Raw genomic sequence first — 22,824 nt, forward strand, 5'->3', positions numbered from 1 at the left:
AGAATAAGTTATCCAAGCTGTTTGTTTATACAAACACTTGCTACTCTCTTCATGCATCCTCCACAAACAACAATCTCAACTCTCAATTTGAGTTTTTTCTTCCCCGGCACTCTCAACTGTAGCCACATCTTTGACTAATTTCGCTCTCGCTCTCTCTTCACCATTGCTCCGCGATCCAACTCTCGCGGAAAACGTTGAAGCCCGTACCGTCAGTGTTCGTTGAACATGTGCCGCGGCTAGACTACGTACGCGTTCGTACGGTCACTCGGAATAGCTCACTTTGCGTCAGTTTTGCGGTTTAATTTGCTTAGTTTTGTTTTTGTTCAGTGGACTTGTCGTGGTTCCGGATTGTTAAGGCTCGTGCGTCGTTTTTAATTTAGGGAAATTTACTTAGTTTCGTGCAATTTGTGAGAAAAAGTGAAAAACAGAGTGAGCTGAATCAAAACAAAAAAAGGAAGCAAACAAAAACCGGCCTGTTTCAAGATTGATTGCACTTTCCACGCGGTGGTGGCGCTGTTGCGGTAAAAGTGGTGACATTTATTGCGGGCTAGTTGTTTTTATTTTCGTCAGTTGCTGCAGCAGTGATGCTGGTTACACTTGAGTATTTTGTAACGCATGGAAGAACATCAAAGTGGAGTAGCTATGGTGGTGAAGCGCGATTTTTGAAGAAGAAAATCGAAACCGTTCGCCGCCCGATCCCGTATTGATTTGGGGCATGTGCAGTGCGAAAAATTAGGTGAAATACCTCAGAGTGAAACAAGAATGTTATTGGGCTAAAAGATAACAGAAACTTGTTGGAAGATATTCGTTTAAGTTTAAAGATGTTAAATTCCAGTAAAGTGACAAATCTCGACACAAGTGCATTTCGTAACATTGATAAGCGAAGGTTCGTCGCTTAACGCTCCCTCGCAAGCGTTAAGGTCTTTTGTGCAAAAGCTCGTGAAATTCGAGTAGCATTCAAAAGCAAAACAGGTTGTCACTCTTTCTCTGTGACGGCGACAACAACAACAACAACCGCGAGCTGAATTGCATGGAGCTTGTACTGGATTGACAAGGCTGGAGGATTAAGAAAAGGTAGGTGTGCAGCAACAACAATGTGACATGGCTGGTGACGGCGTTAAGTTTCCAGGGACGGCGATAGCTTGAAAATTTAAATTTATCATTCATCATATCTTCAGGCGTTTTAAATCTTCAATTTTTATTATTAGTAAAGCATTCATTTCAACAAGTTTTGAACTTGGGGGTTTTTAGATAGAACTGAGTAAATCACCATCTGATTCCCATCTGCTGCAACCTTCCATCGGATGAGAAAGTAAAATGTCGGTCCCGGCCTTGGTTGTTAGGCCGTTAAGTCATTCCAGGTGTAGGAGTTGTCTCCATGCCATAAGTACAAACAACACACCAAACCAAGCCTACTCCGGTGGAATCGCTGGCGGCGGTTGGACTCGCAATCCAATGGTCGTCAGTTCAAACACTGGGGTGGAAGGTTCCTTGGAGTAAAAAGAGGTTTGGGTGCTCTCCCCATTCAAGCCTTCGGACTCCTAGGTTCGAGCAGAAACTTGCAATAGAGACCTCAAAAGACCCGGGGGCCGTTAATGTGGATGGTTTGATTTTTATTTTTTTTTTTTTTGAGTAATTCACCAAAAATAGTCAAATTATAGCAAACTTCTTAAAATTTAATCGTAATCAAACGTCAATAATATTATAAAATGTAAAAAAAAACTAAATTGCATAAAATGCATGTATCAAAAATTCAAATCTAGACAACATAAATCGTACGCCCATGCCCCCTTCAACCGCTATGTTTGATAACTTAATATTAGGTCAGTGAGTGACAGATCGTACTCCCGGCCAAACCTGTCAACGCTCTCTGTTTAGCTTCCAATTTCTTCTTTTACTCGCGAACAGTCAACCGTCAGCCGTCAGATCATGAACGCGCGACAATAACACAGAGCTTGCCAAACGTCAACCGGTTTTGACGTGCAGGCCGGCGTCCGCGAGACACGCGCAGTTTGTTCAGAGTTAACTTCCGCACCTTTTCGTCATTCAAAAGCCGAAAGAGATTTGTTGGGTGGTGGGCACCGAAAACTTAGAGAGTGTTACTAATCACGTAACAAGAAGTGGCGGATTAACCTTCAGGAAGCCATGCTGTCTTATTTCTAAGATTGAACGTTTCTTTGATTCTGCCTTCAAACTTCAAAAGATTGCAGTGGCCGTATGAATGCGTTTTAAAACATGAAATGAATTGTATTAATTTAAAAAAAAACAAGTTTAAATCCCATAATGATAACATTGTTATTGGAATCGAAAATTGGAGAGGTTAAGAATTAGAGAATCAAAGTATTTTGATTAAAATATGATAACTGCATTTTGAGCCAGGGGATCAATCACTGAATACATGTTGTATGATTTAAAAAAAATCAAACCATCCACATTAACGACCCCCGGGTCTTTTGTGGTCTCTATTGCAAGTTTCTGCTCGAACCTAAGAGTCCGAAGGCTTGAATGGGGAGAGCACCCAAACCTCTTTTTACTCCAAGGAACCTTCCACCCCAGTGTTTGAACTGACGACCTTTGGATTGCGAGTCCAACCGCCGCCAGCGATTCCACCGGAGTAGGCTTGGTTTGGTGTGTTGTTTGTACTTATGGCATGGAGACAACTCCTACACCTGGAATGACTTAACGGCCTAACAACCAAGGCCGGGACCGACATTTTACTTCCTCATCTGATGGAAGGAAGTTGTATAATTTATATGGTGTCTCAAAATAACGCAATGTTGCTACAACCTTCTGACTCACCTGATTGTCGATAGCGCAATAGGAACAATGCCCAAAAATAATTGACTGCATGCAATTTGCCATTTACTGAAAAATTATCATTTTCATTTGTGTCTGTACAAAATTGTAGAGAAGACAACTTTAATAATTTGTATGTATAAACATAAGCGGTGGTTGATTGATAAGGAGTTTGTCGAGATTTTACGAAACAAAACATTTCGCCGCCTTCGTGCTAACTTGTCGTACGTGCATTTTGGGCCAAATTGAGTTAAGAACGCCATTTTGTGCAGCTCACAATGCCTCACCTTCACAGATTCCCAAAATTCGATTGCAATCCTGAGATATTCAGTAAAAACCAAAAATTCTCCGAACATTATTTTCACTTTTCATATGCAAGAAGTTCCAATCTTGTCGTGCTATATTGACACACCCTGAAAATCGATTTAAGTGCGACAATTGGCCAAAGGGATGTCAGGGCAGAACGCGTTTTACACAAGTACGAGCTCGACCACCGTAAACAATTCTAACTATAAGTCGGGACTCCTGCAACCAAATTCAACAAAACTATAAGACAATCCTCAGAATAGTGAAACAAAACAACGTGTTTGTTATTGTTTACATTGCGTGCTCTCGTTTTTGTTTATTCAAGGTCAAACAAGAAAACGCGTTTTTCTCGGAACGTCAAAAGCGACGTATGACATGATAGCACGACATCGTCTATTTGAAACATAGAAAACTCAAAAAGTAACATTTTTAACAAAAAAAAATAGTGTCTTATCGAGAAATTTCTGATATATTTATTTTATTTTTGAAAAACGCAAAAAGTAACATTTTCAAAAAGAATTCTTGTCTTATCGAGAAATTTCGGATATATTTGTTTTTAAATTTTTTTTGTTCAAAATTCATTAATTATTTCATGATTTTTTTCATAACAGTTCAGGAAACTTGTCGAATGATGTGTTTTATTCATTATATTTTCATCAAAATGTGCAAAATAAGACAAGAAAAGGAGCGTTCTTTTATAACGAAAAATTTGTATGGAAAATTTGTTTCGAGCGAAGGGGGAGAAGGTCTTTAAATCCGTTATTTTGCGTAGCGTAATAAAAGAACGCTCCCAAATAGAAGGTAGCGTTTTGAAAAGTTAGGTTTGACCGTGTTTTTTTTTAATATGTGGGATTTATTCAGGAATTAAAATCATAAAGTAAAAAAAGTAAATCTTTCCCTGTTTCTGAGGGGATCACCCGTGAAGAGTATCGGGGCCGGCATTTACAAAGTGGATTCAGTGACAGAAAAAAATTCAATAATTCCCTAAACTATTTCAAACCAGCAAAAAAAATCAAGTCTCCGTAATAATCATAGTGCTATGTTCAAACCCTGTGAAGTTCTAGCGGTTTCAAAAATTTTGTCATATTTTGAATTCATTTTTAAGACGCGAAAACATTTTTAACCGGAAAGCTCATCCAATTTCCCATAAGTTTGCCTTTGACAGCATTTCAGTTTAAAGTGTGAGCTTTTTAAATTTGAGTAGTTGGATGTTAAAAACCTAAAAACAAAAATTAAAAATGATGTATGAAAATTCGAAAATCTGTATCTTGAGAATGATTTTTTTATCGATTTGGTATCTTCGGCAAAGTTGTAGGTATAGATAAAGACTACACTGAAAAAAATGATACAATGTGAAATTAATTTTAATGATTTCAAATTTCACTTTTTGTGACTAAAACTAGATTTGCAAAAAAAATAGAATATTTTTGATTTTTTCAATTTTTGATATGTTTTATAGGACAAAAAATGCTAATTTTTCAGAAACGTCGATATCTCAGCAACTAATTGTCAAATTTTCAATTTTAAAATTTAAAACATTGGTAAAATTTTCCGATTTTTTCGAAAACAATATTTTCAAAAAATTTAATTTAAGACTAACACTTCAAAAAGGCGTAATATGCAATGTTTGGCCCTTTTGAAAGTTAGTCTTTATTATTTTTTTTTGAAAATATTGTTTTCGAAAAGATCGGAAAATTTCACGAATGTTTCAAATTTTAACATTGAAGATCGGACCATTAGTTGCTGAGATATCGACATTAGAAAATGGTGGGTTGTTTGGGTGAGACTCAGAAAACATCAATTTTCCTGTTTTTAATCCTTTGCATGGCAATATCTAAGCAACTAAGGGTCGTATCAACAAAGTTCAAAAAGCAAAATATGGAGATTTTTCTCAGCTTTTCAAAAATATTTTTTCAAAAGTGGGCAAACATGGGCACTTAGTTAAAAAAAAACTACGGCTAAAGTTACCTAAAAATGGCTATAACATGAAAACGGTGCACTTTATCAAAATTTCACTAAAGTACTTTTTGATTCCAAATTCGATTTTACATAGAAAAATGAAGTTGGAAATTTTTTTGCGATAAGTATTATGAATTTTTAAAAAAAAAATCAGTATTGATTCACAAATTTATAACTCGGTCGAAGATTTTTTGCCCATTCTGGGAATTTTTGAAAAGTTGGCATTTTATGTCCCCTAAAACATATCAGAAAATGAAAAAAATAAAAATAGTGGTTTTTTTTTGCAAATCAAGTTTTAGTGACAAAAAGTGAAATTATTGAAATTTTATTTTATTATTTTTTTATCCATACCTACAAATTTGCCGAGGACACCAAATCGATCAAAAAAATCATTCTCAAGATACAGATTTTTGAATTTTCATACATCGTTTTTGTATGGACAGCTGCCAAATTTGTATGGAAAATTATATGGACAAACTAATGATGCAAAATGGCTTCTTTGTACAAACCGAAGGCACCAAAAAAGTGTCAGCCGGATTAAAAAATACAAAATAAAATCGAATGACTGAAACCTCAGAGATTTACTCATCTTTAAAAAACTTACGCCCTTCTCAAATGTCACTCTCGAGTGCTCCAAATACACAAAAACATGTCTACAAAACTTCATTGAAATCAGAAAGGGTCACGTAAAAAAGTTACGAAATTGCTGGAATGGCTCTTAAATGAAAAACTGACCCTTTAGATTTTTAACAGATTTGAAAAGAACATTCAATTTTCCATCAAATGTCACGTCTCACATTTTTTAACAATTGAGTTACGAAAAATCTCTAAGATTTTAAATCAATTCTTTTTTAAAAACTTATTTTTATTTTGAGTTCGCCATCAAATTGGGCTTCCAATTTTACATCCGTATCAAACAATCCGGATGTCAGAAAAGTGGGCAAAAATCAACGCAAATCCTGGCATATTAGGTAATCAAATGACATGTTCAACTAGTTTAAAAATCTGTTTGGACCTTATATTTGAAGTGAGGGCGGTCCAAACCACATAACTGCATTAAGTTACTTTTTTTTCTTTTATTTAGACTGACCCTAACTCGACCTTCCTGAATCAACCGAAACTTGATATTCCCCAGAGACTTACGTAAAGCAATCAAAAGACTTCTCTTTAATTATACGTCTTTCAACAAACGGTCCAAGCCTTTTCCCCGTAGGGAAGCCAAGCCACATGTGCCAAAAGCTGGTACATTCGTTTGATCTCGTGTGCCAATCCTCGTGTCCCGATTTTTAAGGTCCAATTGGTTTGTCCAGTTTAACACGAATAGGGAGAAAAAAGAGGTGAAAAGCTGCTAATTAAATATTGGAAATTTAGCTTTCGTCGACAATTGACGAGATAATTGGCTGATGAGGAGGCTGATTTGACAATTGAGGGTTTAGAAATGTATAATTACAGAATTGCTTTGATCTGAAGTTTAAGATTTAAATGACCTCAAGCTATTTTGAACTAAAGATTGTTTAAATAATTTATCAGGAAGCTTATTTAAGTTCCAAATTATATCACCAAGCACCTGACCCACATCCAAATCTAGACTAACGAATGCATTGAATACCAAATTTCAATAGGTGCTCACTAAACTACCTTCACCCCAAGAGCCACTTTCCCATTTCACTGCCCAGCAGCAGCCATTCATCGATGAAAACGCCGGGTTTTGTTCAATATATTGCACGTAATTAAAAAGAACCGTTGATGACTTGCCTCTTGGAAGAAACAAACAAAAGCCCCTCCCCGTAATGAAACTGTCCAGGAGGACAGTCCGAAATTGGACAACTCCACGCGTGGCGCACCGTTCAATTTCTCACTTCCGCGGAGATCGTCCACAGGAGTGCACTCTGTGCAAGATGAATTTGAATCACTTGCTCAAGCCTCTTTGAACGAGCGACGGTGACGGACCGTGGCTGGACGAGTGCCAGTGATTCATGAGTGAATAAATTATAGTGTTCGTTTTAATGCTGGCTGGAAGCGTAGGGAAATTACCTTAAAGAGGAGGGAGGGATGATTGAAGGAACTTGGCAAGATTAATTCTTCATTTCGGACAACTTTAATCCGGATCCGCACGTGCTTTACTTACTTCAGTTTGAAAAAAAAAAGACTTGACTAGGTCCGAAGAGAAAAATGTTTACTCATGACAAACATGGCAACGTTTACCCTTTCATTCAGGTACCTGGTTGCGGTGGGTCTACGTGTAAACGTGCCGATAATCTGCAATCATACCGTTACCACCAGGGAAATGAAAATGATTTGCATCTCTACGGAAGCAGGGAAAAGAAGAGCACTGATGTAGGACAACAGCGCAAAGTAGGAATAAAAGTATTTTTGAATTGTGATAAAAAGCCCCTAGTGAAATATAGCCTTTCTTACAAAATAAAAAAGGCAACTGACAACACTACTCGACAAAACAAAACTTGTGTCAAGGGATTGACGATATCTCATCGGTTCCTCAGAGAAAAGGCATCCCCGAATCCGATGCAATCGACAGAATTTGATTTTATGTCCACGCGGACTGACGAGAAGCTGGTAAATTTTTTAACATAAAAAAATCGAACAATTTAAAAAAAACTTGCGTCTCCTCCCAACTATATGAGCCATCTACAAAAATATGGAGGCGCCTGGTGCATAGCCATTTCCTTTAAGCACAACGGAAACAACCAATACAAATGTATAAAAAAGTTGTCAAGTTCGGGGGGTCCACAGCTAGCATTTTTTGTACGATTATAAAAATAAATATTAAAAGTTTAAAATTAAAATATTTGAAAAACATTTTTTTTAAATATATTTGTTTACTAAAATTTTATGTTTCTCAAAGGTCTATGGGTACTTCGGGATGTCCATGGTAATCCAAGGACTCCCTAGAGTTAAGATCTATGAGTCTACCGCCGTAACAAGCAAGAGGTCGTCGGATTTTGACCCCGGATCTTGTGCGTATAGCATCAGTGCATATGGTAGACTACTATATGAATGTGTTGGGATGTCCATGGTCATCCAAGGACTCCCTGGAGTTAAGATCTACGAGTCTACCGCCGTAACAAGCAAGAGGTCGTCGGATTTTGACCCCGGATCATGTGAGTATAGCATCAGTGGATATGGTAGACTACTATATGAATGTGTTGGGATGTACATGGTCATCCAAGGACTCCCTGGAGTTAAGATCTACGAGTCTACCGCCGTAACAAGCAAGAGGTCGTCGGATTTTGACCCCGGATCATGTGCGTATAGCATCAATGGATATGGTAAACTACTATATGAATGTAATGGGATGTACATGGTCATCCAAGGACTCCCTGGAGTTAAGATCTATGAGTCTACCGCCGTAACAAGCAAGAGGTCGTCGGATTTTGACCCCGGATCATGTGAGTATAGCATCAGTGGATATGGTAAACTACTATATGAATGTAATGGGATGTCCATGGTCATCCAAGGACTCCCTGGAGTTAAGATCTATGAGTCTACCGCCGTAACAAGCAAGAGGTCGTCGGATTTTGACCCCGGATCATGTGAGTATAGCATCAGTGGATATGGTAAACTACTATATGAATGTAATGGGATGTCCATGGTCATCCAAGGACTCCCTGGAGTTAAGATCTACGAGTCTACCACCGTAACAAGCAAGAGGTCATCGGATTTTGACCCCGGATCATGTGAGTATAGCATCAGTGGATATGGTAGACTACTATATGAATGTAAGGTGATGTACATGGTCATCCAAGGACTCCCTGGAGTTAAGATCTATGAGTCTACCGCCGTAAAAAGCAAGAGGTCGTCGGATTTTGACCCCGGATCATGTGAGTATAGCATCAGTGGATATGGTAAACTACTATATGAATGTAATGGGATGTCCATGGTCATCCAAGGACTCCCTGGAGTTAAGATCTATGAGTCTACCGCCGTAACAAGCAAGAGGTCGTCGGATTTTGACCCCGGATCATGTGCGTATAGCATCAGTGGATATGGTAGACTACTATATGAATGTGTTGGGATGTCCATGGTCATCCAAGGACTCCCTGGAGTTAAGATCTACGAGTCTACCACCGTAACAAGCAAGAGGTCATCGGATTTTGACCCCGGATCATGTGAGTATAGCATCAGTGGATATGGTAGACTACTATATGAATGTAATGGGATGTACATGGTCATCCAAGGACTCCCTGGAGTTAAGATCTACGAGTCTACCGCCGTAACAAGCAAGAGGTCGTCGGATTTTGACCCCGGATCATGTGAGTATAGCATCAGTGGATATGGTAAACTACTATATGAATGTAATGGGATGTCCATGGTCATCCAAGGACTCCCTGGAGTTAAGATCTATGAGTCTACCGCCGTAACAAGCAAGAGGTCGTCGGATTTTGACCCCGGATCATGTGAGTATAGCATCAGTGGATATGGTAAACTACTATATGAATGTAATGGGATGTCCATGGTCATCCAAGGACTCCCTGGAGTTAAGATCTATGAGTCTACCGCCGTAACAAGCAAGAGGTCGTCGGATTTTGACCCCGGATCATGTGCGTATAGCATCAGTGGATATGGTAGACTACTATATGAATGTAATGAGATGTACATGGTCATCCAAGGACTCCCTGGAGTTAAGATCTACGAGTCTACCGCCGTAACAAGCAAGAGGTCGTCGGATTTTGACCACGGATTATGTGCGTATAGCATCAGTGGATATGGTAGACTAATATATGAATGTAATGGGATGTCCATGGTCATCCAAGGACTCCCTGGAGTTAAGATCTACGAGTCTACCGCCGTAACAAGCAAGAGGTCGTCGGATTTTGACCCCGGATCATGTGCGTATAGCATCAGTGGATATGGTAGACTACTATATGAATGTAATGGGATGTCCATGGTCATCCAAGGACTCCCTGGAGTTAAGATCTATGAGTCTACCGCCGTAACAAGCAAGAGGTCGTCGGATTTTGACCCCGGATCATGTGCGTATAGCATCAGTGGATATGGTAGACTACTATATGAATGTAATGAGATGTACATGGTCTTCCAAGGACTCCCTGGAGTTAAGATCTACGAGTCTACCGCCGTAACAAGCAAGAGGTCGTCGGATTTTGACCACGGATTATGTGCGTATAGCATCAGTGGATATGGTAGACTAATATATGAATGTAATGGGATGTCCATGGTCATCCAAGGACTCCCTGGAGTTAAGATCTACGAGTCTACCGCCGTAACAAGCAAGAGGTCGTCGGATTTTGACCCCGGATCATGTGCGTATAGCATCAGTGGATATGGTAGACTACTATATGAATGTAATGGGATGTCCATGGTCATCCAAGGACTCCCTGGAGTTAAGATCTATGAGTCTACCGCCGTAACAAGCAAGAGGTCGTCGGATTTTGACCCCGGATCATGTGCGTATAGCATCAGTGGATATGGTAGACTACTATATAAATGTGTTGGGCTCCCTGGAGTTAAGATCTACGAGTCTACCGCCGTAACAAAAAAGAGGTCGCCGTTTGGCTAAAGTGGTAAGCAAGGACTTTTGTTCATCGTTCAAACTTAAATATTTCGATAACTTCACATCGATTGTAGATCTTAACTCCAGGGAGTCCTTGGATGACCATGGACATCCCAACACATTCATATAGTAGTCTACCATATCCACTGATGCTATACGCACATAATCCGGGGTCAAAATCCGACGACCTCTTGCTTGTTACGGCGGTAGACTCATAGATCTTAACTCCAGGGAGTCCTTGGATGACCATGGACATCCCATTACATTCATATAGTAGTCTACCATATCCACTGATGCTATACGCACATAATCCGTGGTCAAAATCCGACGACCTCTTGCTTGTTACGGCGGTAGACTCGTAGATCTTAACTCCAGGGAGTCCTTGGATGACCATGTACATCCCATTACATTCATATAGTAGTCTACCATATCCACTGATGCTATACTCACATGATCCGGGGTCAAAATCCGACGACCTCTTGCTTTTTACGGCGGTAGACTCGTAGATCTTAACTCCAGGGAGTCCTTGGATGACCATGGACATCCCAACACATTCATATAGTAGTCTACCATATCCACTGATGCTATACTCACATGATCCGGGGTCAAAATCCGATGACCTCTTGCTTGTTACGGTGGTAGACTCGTAGATCTTAACTCCAGGGAGTCCTTGGATGACCATGGACATCCCAACACATTCATATAGTAGTCTACCATATCCACTGATGCTATACGCACATGATCCGGGGTCAAAATCCGACGACCTCTTGCTTGTTACGGCGGTAGACTCATAGATCTTAACTCCAGGGAGTCCTTGGATGACCATGGACATCCCATTACATTCATATAGTAGTTTACCATATCCACTGATGCTATACGCACATGATCCGGGGTCAAAATCCGACGACCTCTTGCTTGTTACGGCGGTAGACTCATAGATCTTAACTCCAGGGAGTCCTTGGATGACCATGGACATCCCATTACATTCATATAGTAGTCTACCATATCCACTGATGCTATACGCACATAATCCGTGGTCAAAATCCGACGACCTCTTGCTTGTTACGGCGGTAGACTCGTAGATCTTAACTCCAGGGAGTCCTTGGATGACCATGTACATCCCATTACATTCATATAGTAGTCTACCATATCCACTGATGCTATACTCACATGATCCGGGGTCAAAATCCGACGACCTCTTGCTTTTTACGGCGGTAGACTCGTAGATCTTAACTCCAGGGAGTCCTTGGATGACCATGGACATCCCAACACATTCATATAGTAGTCTACCATATCCACTGATGCTATACTCACATGATCCGGGGTCAAAATCCGATGACCTCTTGCTTGTTACGGTGGTAGACTCGTAGATCTTAACTCCAGGGAGTCCTTGGATGACCATGGACATCCCAACACATTCATATAGTAGTCTACCATATCCACTGATGCTATACGCACATGATCCGGGGTCAAAATCCGACGACCTCTTGCTTGTTACGGCGGTAGACTCATAGATCTTAACTCCAGGGAGTCCTTGGATGACCATGGACATCCCATTACATTCATATAGTAGTTTACCATATCCACTGATGCTATACGCACATGATCCGGGGTCAAAATCCGACGACCTCTTGCTTGTTACGGCGGTAGACTCATAGATCTTAACTCCAGGGAGTCCTTGGATGACCATGGACATCCCATTACATTCATATAGTAGTCTACCATATCCACTGATGCTATACGCACATAATCCGTGGTCAAAATCCGACGACCTCTTGCTTGTTACGGCGGTAGACTCGTAGATCTTAACTCCAGGGAGTCCTTGGATGACCATGTACATCCCATTACATTCATATAGTAGTCTACCATATCCACTGATGCTATACGCACATGATCCGGGGTCAAAATCCGACGACCTCTTGCTTGTTACGGCGGTAGACTCGTAGATCTTAACTCCAGGGAGTCCTTGGATGACCATGTACATCCCAACACATTCATATAGTAGTCTACCATATCCACTGATGCTATACTCACATGATCCGGGGTCAAAATCCGACGACCTCTTGCTTGTTACGGCGGTAGACTCGTAGATCTTAACTCCAGGGAGTCCTTGGATGACCATGGACATCCCAACACATTCATATAGTAGTCTACCATATGCACTGATGCTATACGCACAAGATCCGGGGTCAAAATCCGACGACCTCTTGCTTGTTACGGCGGTAGACTCATAGATCTTAACTCTAGGGAGTCCTTGGATTACCATGGACATCCCGAAGTACCCATAGACCTTTGAGAAACATAAAATTTTAGTAAACAAATATATTTAAAAAAAATGTTTTTCAAATATTTTAATTTTAAACTTTTAATATTTATTTTTATAATCGTACAAAAAATGCTAGCTGTGGACCCCCCGAACTTGACAACTTTTTTATACATTTGTATTGGTTGTTTCCGTTGTGCTTAAAGGAAATGGCTATGCACCAGGCGCCTCCATATTTTTGTAGATGGCTCATATAGTTGGGAGGAGACGCAAGTTTTTTTTAAATTGTTCGATTTTTTTATGTTAAAAATTTACCAGCTTCTCGTCAGTCCGCGTGGACATAAAATCAAATTCTGTCGATTGCATCGGATTCGGGGATGCCTTTTCTCTGAGGAACCGATGAGATATCGTCAATCCCTTGACACAAGTTTTGTTTTGTCGAGTAGTGCAATTTGTTATGAGTTTTTTTTTAATTTGAGCATATTTACTAAAAATGTCTGAATTTTTAAAATTTGTGTTAGAAGATATATTATGAGTTGTATCATGACTGCAATTAATTATCAAAAACATATTGGATTTATATTAGGGTAATTCTCCGCCAACTCACACAGCAGTTGCCCCGACCCCTCTTCGATTTGCGTGAAACTTTGTCCTAAGGGGTAACTTTTGTCCCTGATCACGAATCCGAGGTCCGTTTTTTGATATCTCGTGACGGAGGGGCGGTACGACCCCTTCCATTTTTGAACATGCGAAAAAAGAGGTGTTTTTCAATAATTTGCAGCCTGAAACGGTGATGAGATAGAAATTTGGTGTCAAAGGGACTTTTATGTAAAATTAGACGCCCGATTTGATGGCGTACTCAGAATTCCGAAAAAACGTATTTTTCATCGAAAAAAACACTAAAAAAGTTTTAAAAAATGTCCCATTTTCCGTTACTCGACTGTAAAAATTTTTGGAACATGTCATTCTATGGGAAATTTAATGTACTTTTCGAATCTACATTGTCCCAGAAGGGTCATTTTTTCATTCAGAACAAAATTTTTCATTTTAAAATTTCGTGTTTTTTCTAACTTTGCAGGGTTATTTTTTAGAGTGTAACAATGTTCTACAAAGTTGTAGAGCAGACAATTACAAAAATTTTGATATATAGACATAAGAGGTTTGCTTATAAACATCACGAGTTATCGCGATTTTACGAAAAAAAGTTTTGAAAAAGTTGGTCGTCATCGATCATGGCCGTTCATGGTCACCCGCGACAGACACGGACGACGAAACAAAGAGAAACGCAAAAAGTAACTTTTTCAAAACTTTTTTTCGTAAAATCGCGATAACTTGTGATGTTAATAAGCAAACCCCTTATGTCTATATATCAAAATTTTTGTAATTGTCTGCTCTACAACTTTGTAGAACATTGTTACACTCTAAAAAATAACCCTGCAAAGTTAGAAAAAACACGAAATTTTAAAATGAAAAATTTTGTTCTAAATGAAAAAATGACCCTTCTGGGACAATGTAGATTCGAAAAGTACATTAAATTTCCCATAAAATGACATGTTCCAAAATTTTTTACAGTCGAGTAACGGAAAATGGGAGATTTTTTAAAACTTTTTTAGTGTTTTTTTCGATGAAAAATACGTTTTTTCGGAATTCTGAGTACGCCATCAAATCGGGCGTCTAATTTTACATAAAAGTCCCTTTGACACCAAATTTCTATCTCATCACCGTTTCAGGCTGCAAATTATTGAAAAACACCTCTTTTTTCGCATGTTCAAAAATGGAAGGGGTCGTACCGCCCCTCCGTCACGAGATATCAAAAAACGGACCTCGGATTCGTGATCAGGGACAAAAGTTACCCCTTAGGACAAAGTTTCACGCAAATCGAAGAGGGGTCGGGGCAACTTTTCCCGATTTCGTGTGAGTTGGTAGAGAATTACCCATTAGGCAAATTATAAATCCAAAATTGTGAATTCATGAAAAAAAATTATCGACTCCGACCCCAAGGCCTAACCAAAAATTATAATAATTATGAGGCTTTTTGCGCAAGCCTTAGTTTAATCGAAAAAGACCATCAAAACCTACAAAAATAAGCCTTGGAATTTTATTCTGGGACTGTTACTAACTCTCGTGCACAAAACTGAAGCATTTTTTTTAAACAAAACCTGAAACCTTTCTTCTGTAAGAAATGTGAACAAATTTATTTTATATCCATTTTTTGTCACAATTATCTGCTTTACAACTCAGCAAAAATTAGAAAATACAAGACATTTCAAATGAAAATGTTTGTTTAACATGAAAAAATAACCTTCTGGGTTATTACATATTTGAAAAAGTACATTAAATTGTCATGTCTCAAGATTTTCAATTAATTTTCCGAAAAATTTGGACGTTTTGGAGTTTTGATCTGTTGAGAAGAGTTGTTGCAAATGGAAAGGGGCAGCTTTTGGTTTGGTTCAAAATTAGAGTGGTTCACGATTAGGGTGGTTTTGAAAATCTAACTTTTCAGGAATATTTTCGGGATTTTTTTTGTCTTCTAAAAAGTTGTTGGGCTTGCCAATTCAAGCTACATTGTCGAAGAAACCAAAATTTTATATCGTATTCTACGCCTTCTACGAACAAATTTAGAGAAAGTATCTAAGCAAACCTTAAAAAATCAGTTTTTTGAGCGTATCGAATCAGGGTTAGGTTTCAGAGAAAATTGTTTTTGGGAGCACATTTGTAGCTCTGAAAAACGAACATTTTTATTTTCTGACAAGTCAATTTGGACTTAAGGGTCAAAAGTTACAGCCATTTTAAGGTAAAAAAGGTGCAAATTTAAAACTCAAATTTCTCAAAAAGGCGCATGCCAAATTTTAAGCGCCAGGTTGCATTCGACAGAAAAGATCTAGCATTATAAACGCTGAAAAAAACGCAGGGGTATTTTTCTTTTAACTCGTGATATCTTCATTTGAAAATGTCTAATTTTCAAGGGAAAAGTGTATGGAACCACCCTACCAAAATTTGAAAACTATACGTTTTGCCTTCCTCACTGAGGTAAGGCTATAATCCTGCTCTAAAAATGAACTTTATATAAAAACGTCGTAGACCCACCTTCATGTATACATATCGACTCAGAATCGAAAACTGAACAAATGTCTGTGTGTATGTGTGTGTGTATGTGTGTGTGTATGTGTGTGTGTATGTATGTATGTGACCAACAAACTAGCTCATGTTTCTCGGCATTGGCTCAACCGATTTGACCCGAACCTGTTGCATTCGACTTGGTTTAGGGTCCCATGGATCGAGTTTTATGCACATTAAAGTTTTGATAAGTAGTTCAAAAGTTATGTATAAAAATGTGTTTTCACATATATCCGGATCTCACTTAAATGCATGTAAACTATGTCCGGTCTATCATCCGACCCATCGTTGGTTAGGTTATCAAAAGACCTTTCCAACGAGTCCAAAACATTGAAGATCTGGCAACCCTGTCTCGAGATATGGTCCCTTAAGTGATATTGATGTACTTTTTGGAAGCCGGATCTCACTTAAATGTATGTAAACTATGTCCGGGTCCACCATCCGACCCATCGTAGGTTAGGTTATCAAAAGACCTTTCCAACGAGCATAAAACATTGAAGATCTGGCAACCCTGTCTCGAAATATGGTCACTTAAGTGATATTGATGTACTTTTTGGAAACCGGATCTCACTTAAATGTATGTAAACTATGTCCGGGTCCACCATCCGACCCATCGTTAGTTAGGTTAAGAAAATACCTTTCCAACGAGTTCAAAACATTGGAGATCTGGCAACCCTGTCTTGAGATATGTACACTTAAGTGATATTGATGTACTTTTTAACTCCGGATCTAAAAAAGAGATGAAATTTTTGTACAATTCCATCATATCAGCCATTGTTGGTAATAAGTGAGGAAGGCTCCAACCACATAGGTGGATTAAGTTAGTTTTTCCATGTAATTTTGCCAGCTGAATCTGAATATGCCCTCAGAAATCAGCCAATGTGTCAAAAAATCGATTTTTGGTCATATTTTGAGTTTATGAAAGTTTTACATAGAAAACTTCAAATATGACCAAAAATCGTTTTTTTTTAACTTTGGCTCAATTCTGAGGGCATATTAAGATTCAGCAGGCAAAATTATATGAAAAAACTAACTTAATCCACCTATGTGGTTGGTGCCTTCCTCACTTTTTTCCAAAAATGGGTTTGGACACAAATTTCGTCTGATTTCGTTAAGTTTCGGAATACAAAAAACACACATATTACTCAAGGGCTCATAAGTGGCATCTTAGGTGGTCATAGCTTGAGGCAGGGTTGCCTGATCTTCAATATTTTAGACTCGTTGGTGAGGTCTTTCGATTACCTAACCAACGATGGGTCGGATGATGGATCCGGACATTGTTTACATACATTTAAGTGAGATCCGGCTACAAAAAAAGTACATAAATATCACTAATGTGGTCAGAACTCGAGACAGGGTTGCCAGATCTTCAATGTTTTAGATTCGTTGGAAAGGTCTTTCGATTACCTAACCAACGCTGGGTCGGATGATGGATCCGGACATAGTTTACATACATTTAAGTGAGATCCGGCTACAAAAAAGTACATAAATATCACTAAAGTGGTCAGAACTCGAGACAGGGTTGCCAGATCTTCAATGTTTTAGACTCGTTGGAAAGGTCTTTCGATTACCTAACCAACGATGGGTCGGATGATGGATCCGGACATTGTTTACATACATTTAAGTGAGATCCGGCTACAAAAAAGTACATAAATATCACTAAAGTGGTCAGAACTCGAGACAGGGTTGCCAGATCTTCAATGTTTTAGACTCGTTGGAAAGGTCTTTCGATTACCTAACCAACGATGGGTCGGATGATGGATCCGGACATTGTTTACATACATTTAAGTGAGATCCGGCTACAAAAAAGTTCATAAATATCACTAAAGTGGTCAGAACTCGAGACAGGGTTGCCAGATCTTCAATGTTTTAGACTCGTTGGAAAGGTCTTTCGATTACCTAACCAACGATGGGTCGGATGATGGATCCGGACATTGTTTACATACATTTAAGTGAGATCCGGCTACAAAAAAGTACATAAATATCACTAAAGTGGTCAGAACTCGAGACAGGGTTGCCAGATCTTCAATGTTTTAGATTCGTTGGAAAGGTCTTTCGATTACCTAACCAACGCTGGGTCGGATGATGGATCCGGACATAGTTTACATACATTTAAGTGAGATCCGGCTACAAAAAAGTACATAAATATCACTAAAGTGGTCAGAACTCGAGACAGGGTTGCCAGATCTTCAATGTTTTAGACTCGTTGGAAAGGTCTTTCGATTACCTAACCAACGATGGGTCGGATGATGGATCCGGACATTGTTTACATACATTTAAGTGAGATCCGGCTACAAAAAAGTACATAAATATCACTAAAGTGGTCAGAACTCGAGACAGGGTTGCCAGATCTTCAATGTTTTGGACTCGTTGGAAAGGTCTTTCGATTACCTAACCAACGATGGGTCGGATGATGGATCCGGACATTGTTTACATACATTTAAGTTAGATCCGGCTACAAAAAAGTACATAAATATCACTAAAGTGGTCAGAACTCGAGACAGGGTTGCCAGATCTTCAATGTTTTAGACTCGTTGGAAAGGTCTTTCGATTACCTAACCAACGATGGGTCGGATGATGGATCCGGACATTGTTTACATACATTTAAGTGAGATCCGGCTACAAAAAAGTACATAAATATCACTAAAGTGGTCAGAACTCGAGACAGGGTTGCCAGATCTTCAATGTTTTGGACTCGTTGGAAAGGTCTTTCAATTACCTATTCAACGATGTATATAATGATGATGTTTGGTTCAGTTTACTGCCATTTATTCAACTTCCAAAAATATGCGAAAACACATTTTTATACATAACTTTTGAACTACTTATCGAAACTTCAAACAATTCAATAGCACCGTATGGGACCCTAAACCAAGTCGAATGCAACTGGTTTGGTCAAAATCGGTTCAGCCAGTGCTGAGAAAACTGCGTGACATTATTGGTCACATACACACACACATACACACACACACATACACACACACATACACACAGACATTTGTTCAGTTTTCGATTCTGAGTCGATATGTATACATCATGGTGGGTTTTCGAGCTTTAAATAAAAAGTTCAATTCTAGAGCAGGATTATAGCCTTACCTCAGTGAGGAAGGCAAAACATATAGTTGGACAATTTTCGAATTTCGTTAGGGTGGTCCCATACACTTTTCCCTTAAAAATAAAACATTTTCAAATTAAGATATCTCGAGTTTAAAGAAAAATCTCCTCTTTCGAGCGCCTTTTCGAGATATTCGAGTTTTAAATTTGCATCTTTTTTACGTTAAAATGGCTGTAACTTTTGACCCCTTAAGTCCAAATTGACTTGTCAGAAAATAAAAAAGTTAGTTTTTCAGAGCTCTAAAAGTGCTCCCAAAAATACTTTTCTCCAAAACTTAACCCTGAATTGCTACGTTCAGAAAACTGATTTTTGAAAGTTTTCTCAGATGCTTTCTCTAAATTTGGTCGTTGAAGGCGTAGATTACGAGATTAAATTTTGATGACTTCGACAAAGTTGCTTGGATTAGCAAGCCCAACAAACTTCAAGAAGACATAAAAAACTAACTTAATCCACCTATGTGGTTGGAGCCTTCCTCACAACAATGGCTGTACACAAGTTTCATATATTTTTTAGATCCGGCTTCAAAAAAGTACATCAATATCACTTAAGGGGCCATATCTCGAGACAGGGTTGCCAGATCTTCGATATTTTGGACTCATTGGAAAGGTCTTTTGATAAGTTAACCAATAATAGGTCAGATGGTGGATCCGGACTTAGTTTACATACATTTAAGTGAGATCCGGCTTCAAAAAAGTACATCAATATCACTTAAGTGGCCATATCTTGAGACAGGGTTGCCAGATCTTCGATGTTTTGGACTCATTGGAAAGGTCTTTTGATAAGTTAACCAACAATAGGTCAGATGGTGGATCCGGACTTAGTTTACATACATTTAAGTGAGATCCGGCTTCAAAAAAGTACATCAATATCATTTAAGGGGCCATATCTCGAGACAGGGTTGCCAGATCTTCAATGTTTTAGACTCGTTCGAAAGCTCTTTTGATAACCTAACCAACGATGGGTCGGATGATGGACCCGGACATAGTTTACATACAGTTAAGTGAGATCCAAATATATGTGAAAACACATTTTTATACATAACTTTTGAACTACTTATCGAAACTTCAATCTGTATAAAACTCGATGTATGGGACCCGAAACCAAGTCGAATGCAACAAGTTCGGGTCAAATCGGTTGAGCCAGTGCCGAGAAACATGAGCTAGTTTGTTGGTCACATACATACATACACACACACATACACACACACATACACACAGACATTTGTTCAGTTTTCGATTCTGAGTCGATATGTATACATGAAGGTGGGTCTACGACGTTTTTATACGAAGTTCATTTTTAGAGCAGGATTATAGCCTTACCTCAGTGAGGAAGGCAAAATCCCAAAATTATTCCTGAAAAGTAAGATTTTCAAAACCATCCTAATTTTGAACCAAACCAAAAGCGGCCCTTTTCCATTTGCAACAACTCTTCTCAATAGACCAAAGCTCCAAAACGTCACCATTTTTCGGAAAACCCATTTTCCACTTAATTTTGCGTTCTGGGCCACTGTGCAATGGCCGAGGTTTTACAATTTTTTTTGTTGAAAAATTTATTAAAAGCACTTTTTTTCTAGTATTTTCAGTAAGCCGTCAAATCAAACGTCCAATTATACGCAAAGTTTTTTTTACACATAAACTCCTAATCATCCCCATTTCAGGATGCAAATGATTGAAAAACACGTTTATTGCCCAGAAATCAAAGAAACAGGGAATTACCGAGCTTTATGAAATATTTGTAAATTTGTAGTTTTACTACAGTTTTGATCTGGGTTATTTTTAAAAGTGTTTTATTCATGTTTTTAATTTGTTTTAAAATATTATTTTTTTCAAATACAGTTGATGATGATGATGATGATGATGATGATGGTCCCACCTCTTACCCCTACAATGGTTTGAGCTGGACGAGTTATCGTTATGATAATTTTGATTGAACATTTGAATCAGTTATGCAAAGAAAAACGAACTGATTTTTCATAGCAGATATAAAATAGCCTTCAGGTAACTCCGTTCTTCAGATTTCTATTGTCGATTACTAGTTCATAGGCCTGTAACAGTATTAGCTACGCATCTGGTACTAACTTTCTTTCGGTGCACATATAGTTTTACTTGTATCTATCTGAACTGGGTCTCTACTAAGTGACTACTTTGGCATTGCACGAGATCGCACCCTACTGTTTTAGCTGACAGAGTGTACGTCACGACCTTTGACTACAAACATAGTACGTTTCGAGACCCTATCTTTCGACCGCCAAAACCTACTAGATTAGCTTTCCCTTTTGCCTTCCGAGCTCTCCCGTCTTCAGAGCAACTACCAATTTTCATCATACTTAGAAATAACTATTACATATCTTCATCGTCACCTTTTAAGGCACATATATTTGCATACCGCGCGCGATTCTCAAACCTTTGTAGACTACTCATTTATCTTTTTTTAACTTTACTTTAAACCAACATTTGAAAACACAAAAAAATCCATCATCATCACGTGGTCAAACTGAGCAATTAACTTGTGCGTTCATTTCAGAAATCTGTCAAAATATAGCTATACAAAGTAAACTTAAAATACTAATTTAATGTGCGAGCAACACTGTCTTTTAAACTCTGCTATTGTCGTTGACTGTTTGATTTGTGAGGGCATCGAGTTAAATATATTCACACCTTTATAAAACAGGGAATTCTGGGCAGCTCCAAATAAAAAATTCGGAGTGCGAGGTTCATTTGCATTTCTCGTAAAGTGGTCATGAAGATCACTGCCTCTTAAAATTCGATCACATAAGTATCTTGGCAACAGACCATTGACTAATTTAAATACAAAAATCATAGTCGAAAAAATTATCCTTTGCTTCACAGATAGCCATTGCAGAACATCTAACATCCAGGTCGATGAAGTGAATCTGTTACATTTTAAAATTAAACGCATGATTTTATTTTGTAAGCGTTGAAGCCTAGATAATTGTGTTTCATTAGCCAAAAATAATATAGATGAACAAAAGTCCAGGTGTGGTGAGATTATAGATTTATAAAGTTGAATTTTGCTTTGAAAGTTAAGGTCATTTCTCAAACGACACATAACTCCATATTTTTTTGCAATTTTTTTAATTGTGTTATCAATATGAATATTAAATTTCAAGTTTTCGTCTATAGTTACCCCTAAATATTTTATTGACTTAACCCTATCAATTTGCTCACCATCAATTGAAATTTGTACATCTTGTATGTTTTGATGTTTTGATGAGATAATCATGTATTTGGTTTTTTTTATATTTAATTTTAACTGTTTGAATTTAAGCCATTTGGATAAAGCATCTAAATCCTCATTCAATCGCTGCACAGCGTCAATCGGGTTTTTCGCTGCTACAAAAATAACAGTGTCATCTGCGAAAAGATTTATGTCACAATGTTTCAAAACTAGTTTCATATCGTTAATGTACATTATAAACAATATAGGCCCTAGTACACTTCCCTGAGGAACACCAAGGTTGTTTTCCCTAGACTCTGAAAAAGATTCATTGAAAATCGTACGCTGAGTTCTACCATTCAAATAGTTTTTAAACCAATTGAAAGCTGCACCCCCGATACCAAAATGTTGTAGTGTCTGTAACAGTAAGGGCCTAGAAATTGTCTCGAATGCTCGTTTTAAGTCCAAAAATACTGCCAGCGTCGAGTTTCTTATTTCAAAATATTGCTTCCATTTTGCCAGAACCAAATTCAATGCTGTTTCACAAGAGTGGCCTTCTCG

The 22,824-nt window shown here is 38.4% G+C and overlaps 1 protein-coding gene across 2 annotated transcripts in view; it reads left to right on the plus strand.

Annotated features, from left to right (window-relative positions):
* Positions 1–226: 226 nt before the first annotated feature.
* LOC120417512 (uncharacterized) overlaps positions 227–22,824 on the plus strand; it is a 165,387-nt gene continuing 142,789 nt past the window's right edge. For both annotated transcript variants that reach the window (XM_039579591.2, XM_039579592.2), the window contains exon 1: positions 227–1,074. The gene's annotated coding sequence lies outside the window, so the exon portion shown is untranslated. The remainder of the gene's footprint in view (positions 1,075–22,824) is intronic.

The sequence above is a fragment of the Culex pipiens genome, chromosome 3 (assembly GCF_016801865.2).
Source record: "Culex pipiens pallens isolate TS chromosome 3, TS_CPP_V2, whole genome shotgun sequence".
Lineage (NCBI taxonomy): Eukaryota > Metazoa > Arthropoda > Insecta > Diptera > Culicidae > Culex > Culex pipiens.